Source organism: Mirounga leonina, unplaced genomic scaffold, assembly GCF_011800145.1.
Source record: "Mirounga leonina isolate KUSES-001 unplaced genomic scaffold, KU_Mleo_1.0 Mir_94, whole genome shotgun sequence".
Taxonomy (NCBI): Eukaryota; Metazoa; Chordata; class Mammalia; order Carnivora; family Phocidae; genus Mirounga; species Mirounga leonina.
This window is the reverse complement of record NW_023270855.1, coordinates 48,360,865-48,369,027: the sequence shown is the minus strand read 5'-3', so window position 1 is coordinate 48,369,027 and position 8,163 is coordinate 48,360,865. Positions and strand designations below refer to the sequence as shown.

The window sequence follows — 8,163 nt, the reverse complement described above, 5'->3', positions numbered from 1 at the left end:
CTCCCTTTATCTTCAAAGCCAGCAAAATAGTATCTCAAAATCTCTCTCTGACTCCAAATCTTCTGCCTCCCTCTTCTACAGTTGGAGGACTCTTGTGATCTATTTAGCCCAGCTGGATAACCAGAATAACTTTTTCCTAGGGTCAGATGACTAGCAATGTTAATACTATTTGCAACCTTAATTCTCCCTTGCCATGACACAAGACATAACCAAAGATTCTGTAGATTAAGATGTGGAGATATTTTGGAGACATTATTCTGCCTACTAAAAGTCTTTTTGAGAGGTATATTTGATGTCAACTCAGGAGCCCTCACTTTGAAGAATCAAACACAGAATTTATTTCAGACTCCAGGCTGAGTACCTAGACATTCCTCTCCAAACCACACATGAAGAGGATCACATGGTTTATTTATTAACATCACCCCAAAACTGTAAATGGTAAATGTTTACAATTTTACCACTTTATACCCCAAAATGATGTTTACCATTTTACCACTTACCACTTTACCATTAAATGATGTTTACCATTTTAACACTTTACACCCCAAAAGTATAAACGGTAAAGTGAACCCTCAACTAAATAAATTCAGTATCATCTCAAGGTTAAGGGAAAGCACAAGGAGGTTTGACCTCTGGAAGACAGGCAAGTTCATGAGAATGAGGAATACAAAACTGGATTCACCTGACTTCTAATCTGGTCTCCCAGGAACAGAGTCTCAGCAGGAAAATTTTCCTTTCTGTCCAGACCAGTGGCCTACTGGGAATGGAGTGTGCCAAGGTAGGAGTAACAATGGGAAAAGTGCTTAATGAGCAGATATACAGAGCTTTAAATATCTCCTCTACTGCAGAACTTCAGCAGAACTTAAGCATGTTGAACCTTGAATTGGCCAGGACCTGGTTGTTATGGTTTTGTGTTCCTAAGTCTGGCTGGGGGGCCCATGCTTCACTCCTTCTTGCTCTCCTGTCTGGGATCAGAGCTTGTCTCCATCATCAACTATCTAGGGATAAATTCAGGCCTCCACAGAGAGACTTTCATCTTATACACCCCTCCCAGGTGAGTCTCAGAGCTCAACAGGTATTTCAGGAAAGGATCAGAGAGAATGGAAGTTGATAACTTTTATCTGAGGTCACCTGAGGCTAGGTAGACTCATTTATAATTATTTATGTAATGTGTTCATAAGAGAAGTGTCCATTAGACTCAGCAATACAGGCATCATCATTGACGATACATGGTGGGAATGGAAATCCAGTTGGATGTGACAGAGGAAGGAAATGGGGGACATAAAGTGGTTCCAGTGAAATGAGAACATATTGAGTTTTGCAGCTAAGGGGAGTAGGAAAACAGAGTATTAGCTTGGAGGCATGTGCAGTGAACTTTTTAAGATGTGGTGGTTTTGAGCATGTTCTTTATTTATAGAAAGCCCCAGGCCCATTCAGGTAGCTATTCCCTTGCAACAGCGTATCTTGAGACATACATTTCTCAGCATCTTTTCTCACAGTGAGTATTTACATGAAAAATTGTGTTTCAAATGCAAAAAGGGGTATGCTAACTAGCTTTACTTTGTAATACTTCATTACCAAGAGGCGTGGAAACGATGGAGACATTTGAGATAGAAGAAAAAACTCAGTCAAATCTCTTCACCTGTGATAATCATTCATCTACTCACAGGAAGGAACTATATTATAAGCCTTTTACTTATACTGATGAATGCTGTCTGCCACCCTAGGAGTATGGATACTGCTATCCCCACTATTTGAGTAAGGATATTCATATTTGAAATGGGTTAGTTGTCTCTCCCAAGTTCAAACAGCATATATGTGGTAGATCTGACATTCAAAACCTGATTTTCTGATTCCAAAAGTTTTGCATTTATTTTTTTTAATTTTATTTTATTATGTTTGTTAGCCACCATACAATACATCATTAGTTTTTGATGTAGTGATCCACAATTCATTGTTTTCGTATAATACCCAGTGCTTTAAAGCATTCAGAAAAGTCTTTTATTATTTCATCTTTAAAAATCCCCTTCTGTTATCCTACATTGTATATTTTCTGTTGTAATTTGCAGGTTTATTCCCTTTGCACTTTTTTCTAGAGGGATATTCAATCAGTAAAATGTCTTGACATATAAAAATACCACTCCTGGGGCGCCTGGGTGGCTCAGTCGTTAAGTGTCTGCCTTCGGCTCAGGTCATGATCCCAGGGTCCTGGGACCAAGTCCCACATCGGGCTCCCTGCTCAGCGGGAAGCCTGCTTCTCCCTCTCCCACTCCCCCGCTTGTGCTCCTGCTCTCGCTATCTCTCTCTCTGTCAAATAAAAAAAAAAACCTCCTTCCTTGTTTAGATACATTATTTTTGCCTGCTTTGTTAATTATTCTGGGCAGCAAGGGGATGTGGACTGGGGCTGGAATGCTGCCAGAACCAGGGAAGCTTTCTGCTCATCAGTCTCTCAGGGACCCCCTGAGCTTATTAGATCATTTTTACCCTTCGCGTCCATTTCTTTCCTCTCTGTGTTTTTGGAACTGCTTTTTTATGTTTCTTTCTTTCTTTCTTTCTTTCTTTCTTTCTTTCTTTCTTTCTTTCTTTCTTCTTTCTTTCTTTCTTTCTTTATTTATTTTTTATGTTTCTTTAAATACAGGACACAAGGTGATCATATGAAAATGGAGCCCATGTTTCCATGTCCGGGGGGGCTTACAAACTAGAATTTAAGTACTATTTACACATTCGTCAGGGAAAGGGTAATCTGATGTTGACAGCTTGCCTTGTACCATTTATTTCAACATTATTGTGGCTGGGGGTGAAGAAAGCATGATAGTAACACAGTGCCAGGAGGCCAGAGTTCACTGTATGTCTGTGGTTATGTGTGTGTGGCTGCCTGAGTGGTCCTCAGGGAAAAGGTACCATGTTCATATGTTCCAATATGGAACCCTTAAATGCCAAAATGTTAAGCAACAGACAGAAATAGGGAAGGGATCTATCTCTATTTAAAGAATACTTTGGAAAAAAAGTCAATAGGATATAAAGAACACCATGTGAAGGAAGACTCCCCGTGTCTTGAAATTCCATCAGTGGTACGAAAGCCAACTCCTTCTTCAACACTCTTTGCCACCACCTCTCATCTCTCTCCCTCTTGCTCATTCCCTCACCAAACTGACTTCATATTGAGATCTGCATATCTGAGGTAAGTGCCTTCTGCAGGGCCTTTGCTCTGTTTTCCCTGCTGGGCACACACCTACCCACCCCAGATATCCTCCTGCCTCCTGCTTAGTCTTTTGTTGAAGCCTCTATTAAAATGTCATCTTTTTTGCAGGTCTTCCTGAACTCCTTTAAAACTAAGCACCTTCTCATCCATTCCTTTTTACAGTGACTTTTTTTCCTTCATAGCACCTGTCACCATCTGACATGGTATACGATTTTTTAATTTTATATATATATATTCCTTCTCCATCATTGGATTGTAAGGACTTTTTTTCTCTAAGTTTTTATTTAAATACTAGTTAGTTAACATAAAGTGTAATATTAGTTTTAGGTGTATAATTTAGTGATTCAGCACTTCCATACAACAGTGGATGCTCATCTCAAGAGCCCTCCTTAATCCCCACCATCAATTTCACTCATCGCCCACCAACCTCCCCTCCAGCAACCTTGAGTATGTTCTCTATACTTAAGAGTCTGTTTCCTGGTTTGCCTCTCTTTTTTCCCTCACTATGTTCACTTGTTTTGTTTCTTATATTCCACATGTTTCTTATATATATGAATGAAATCATATGGTATTTGGCTTTCTTGGACTGACTTATTTCGCTTTGCACAGTGCACTCTAGCTCCATCCACATCATTGCAAATGCAAGATTTCAAACATTTGGTGGTGGAGTGATATTCCACTGTATATGTATATGCCACATCTTCTTTATCCATTCAACAGTCAATGGACATTTGGGCTCTCTCCATAGTTGACTATGTTGAAAATGCTATTATCATCAGGGTGCATGTACTCCTTCGAATTACTATTTTTGTTTCCTTTGAGTTAATACGTAGCAGTGCAAACTACAGAATGTGGAATATATTTGCCTGTGATATATCTGGTAAAGGGTTAGTATCCAAAATATATAAAGAACTTATCAAACTCAACACCTAAAAACAAATAATCCATTTATGAAAAAGGCAGAAGACATGAATAGATATTTTCCAAAGAAGACATACAGATGGCTCACAGACACAAGAAAAGATACTCAACATCATTCATCATTAGGGAAATACACATCAAAACCACAATGAGATATCACCTCACACCAGTTAGAATGGCTAAAATTAACAACTAGGAAGCAACAGGTGTTGTCAAGGACGCAGAGGAAGAGGAACTATCTTGCATTGTTGGTGGGAATGAAAACTGATACAGCCACTCTAGAAAACAGTATGGAGGTTCTTCAAAAAGTTGAAAATAGAGCTACCATACAATCCAGCAATTGCACTACTGGGTATTTACCCAAAGGATGTATGGATGTTTCTCTCTCAGCACCTTATGCTCTTTGTCTAGAAAATGTCAGTTCTCATCATATATTCCTCAAAGGCAGGAAGGCATTTCTCATTAAAACTGTAATACATGCCTTCTTAGGGAAAAGGCTGAATGGACAGGAATTCCTAATCAGAGATATCAGGTAATTTCCCTTAAGTGGGATCAGATCTATACAAAAAGTTTATATTTCTTTCTTTTTCTTGATAGCAAAATATAAATTGTTAATAGTACCCATTTGCTCCAAATCAAAACTGCAATGCTGTATCACCTCACAGCTGTCAGAATGGCTAAAATCAACAACACAAGAAACAACAGTTGGTAAGGATGTGGAGAAAGGGGAACCCTTTGCCCTGACAGTCTTGTTACAAGGTTGCAGGGTTCTTGTCTCATGGAGTCAAAGAATGAATCTCACGGACACAAAAATATGAAGTAAAGTGAAAGTTTATTAAGGGAAGTAAAAACAGAAAGGAAAGGGGGGAAAAGCTCTCTAGAGTGAGAGGGGTCTGGAATGGGTTGATACTAAAGGCTTTTATGGTCAGTCTTTTATAGAAAATTGACCAGGGAACTTGGTAAATATCTCATCTATAAGATTTAAGACAGGGGCGCCTGGGTGGCTCAGTTGGTTAAGCAACTGCCTTCGGCTCAGGTCATGATCCTGGAGTCCCAGGATCGAGTCCCACATCAGGCTCCCTGCTGAGCAGGGAGTCTGCTTCTCCCTCTGACCCTCTTTCCTCTCGTGCTCTCTCTCTCATTCTCTCTCTTTCAAATTAAAAAAAAAAAATCTAAAAAAAGATTTAAGACAAACAAAGTGAATTTGTAACTATCATGTGAATATCTCATCTATATTTGGGACAAACAAGGTGGATTCCTTACTTCCCTTCTCTCTGGTTAATATCTTGTCTATAACATTTCTCTGCATCTGGGATTTCTGTGAACCTGGTTAAGTAGCCCTGCAGGAGCCTAGTCAGAGCATTCAGGGGCCTCCTACCTCTCCCTGCCTATACCTTAACCCTTTCCTTACTCAGGGGGAATGCAAACTGGTGGAACCACTTTGCAAAACAGTATAGAGGTTCCTCATAAAGTTAAAAAATAGGGATGCCTGGGTGGCTCAGTTAAGCATCTGCCTTTGGCTCAGGGTCCTGGGATCCAGTATCACATCAGGCTCCCTGCCCAGCGGGGATCCTGCTACTCTCTCCCTCTACCCCTCCCCCTCCTTGTGTGTGAGCTCGCTGTCTCTCTTTCAAACAAATAAAATCTTTTTTTAAAGTTAAAGATAGAACTGATCTATGACCCAGCAATTGCACTACTAGATATTTAACAAAAGAATACAGAAATATTAATTCAAAGAGATATATGCACCCTAATGTGTTTAGCAGCATTATCAACAATAACCAAACTATGGAAACAGCTCAAGTGTCCATCAATAGATGAATGAATAAAGAAGATGTGGTATATATATGTACAATGGAGTATTTCTCATTCATAAAACAAAATGAAATCTTGCCATTTGCAATGACACAGTGGAACTAGAGAGTATTATGCTAAGTGAAATAAGTCAGAGAAAGACAAATATTATATGATTTCACTCATATGTGGAATTTAAGAAATAAAACAAATGAGCAAAGGGGGAAAAAAAAAACAAAGAGAGAGAGACAAACCAAGAAATAGACTCTTAACTACAGACAACACACTGATGGTTACCAGAGGGGATGTGGTGGGGGGATGGAGGAAATAGGTGATGGGGATTAAGGAGGGAACATGTGATGATCACCACGTGTTGTATGGAGTACTGAATCACCATACTGTACACATGAAATGAATATTACACTGGAGGTTAACAACTGGAATTTAAATAAAAACTTAAAAAATAAAAAAATGAATAATAAGTACATAAATGAAGCCCATTTGCTTGAAAATTATTATCTTATTTTTTTCTTCCCTTATAGTCTCCACCACCACATGGAATCAGACAATGATACACAAATTTCAGAGTTTCTTCTTCTAGGATTATCAGAGGAACCAGAACTACAGCCCCTCGTATTTGGGCTCTTCTCTCGATGTACCTGATCACTGTGTGTGGAAATCTGCTCATCATCCTGGCCGTCAGTTCAGACTCCCACCTCCACACACCCATGTACTTCTTCCTTGCCAACCTGTCCTTTGTAGACATCTGTTTCACCTCCACCACCATCCCCAAGATGCTGTGGAACATCCAGACTCAGAGCAAAGTCATAACCTATGAAGGCTGCATCTCACAGATATACTTTGTCCTACTTTTTGCAGGCTGGGATGATTTTCTCTTGACTGTGATGGCTTATGACCGCTTCATGGCCATCTGTCACCCCCTGCAATACACAGTCATCATGAACCCCTGGCTTTGGGGACTGCTGGTTCTGGTGTCCTGGGTCATCAGTGTTCTGAATTCCTTGTTACAGAGCTTAATGGTGTTGCAGCTGTCCTTCTGTACAGAGGTGGAAATTCCGCACTTTTTCTGTGAATTCAATCAGGTAGTCGGGCATGCCTGTTCTGACATGTTTCTTAACAATATGGTGATGTATTTTGCAACTGTGCTGCTGGGTCTTGCTCCCCTGCCTGGGATCCTTTACTCTTTCTCTAAGATTGTTTCCTCCATATGTCAAATATCATCAATTCAGGGCAAGTATAAAGCTTTTTCCACCTGTGCATCTCACCTCTCCGTTGTCTCCTTATTTTATTGTACAGGCTTAGGAGTGTACCTTAGCTCTTCTGCTCCCCAGAGCTCCCACTCAAATGCAGTAGCCTCGGTGATGTACACCGTGGTCACACCCATGCTGAACCCCTTCATCTACAGTCTGAGGAACAAAGGCATAAAGAGGGCTCTGAAAAGAATTGTTGGGATTCCAGTAATTTAAGGGTCAGTGGTGTTGGGGTTGAAGAAGTGCCCATGATTTCAGGGCTCAGAGCCTCAGAGTCAGGAACTGCCATTCTTTGATCAGACTGTGGAGGTAGAATCGGCTCCTTCTATTTATTTCCTGGAATTTCCATTAGTTTGAATTCAACTTTTCCATACATTTCAGTAACTCACTTTATTAACCTTCTTCTCTGTTTGATACACAGACAGCTTTCACTTTGTCTACTTTCATATATTCCTAATGATTTCCCCAACCTTGAATCACAAATGCCTGGAAATTTCTGTATCTTACAAGGGGCAAGTTGGATTTCTTCAAACTAATTTCATTTCAAGTAAATTTTCCCTAGATTTCCCAAAAGAATAATCATGGGTTGTATTCTTCATATGGAAGATACTACCTTGGCCACTAAGCCCTTCATATAACCTTACTGTGGAAGAGAATACAAAACCACAGTTCTCACCCTGAGTCTGTCAGCCCTTACTCCTCTTCCTGAAAATGTGATCTCTAACATTGTTCTGTTTAAGTCTCAGGCTACTGACAAGGATGCTTAGGCTAGGAAAGCCCAGACATTCCCCTGGACCCCCGTGCTTGTGGACATTCCCATAAATACTTCCCTGACCAGAGTTTCTGCTGTGGCTGCACCAGCCCCTCGGTTCTTATTGTGACTGCAACATACACCTCAGCAACATCCATCAAAGAACTCTAAAAAACCAAGGTTTATTCCTCAGGTGCTGGAGGGGCACATGGGATAACCAAAGG

The 8,163-nt window shown here is 40.2% G+C and overlaps 1 pseudogene; it reads left to right on the top strand.

Annotated features, from left to right (window-relative positions):
• The first annotated feature begins 6,265 nt into the window (after window positions 1-6,265).
• LOC118004894 lies at window positions 6,266-7,404 on the top strand (annotated as a pseudogene).
• Window positions 7,405-8,163: the final 759 nt, after the last annotated feature.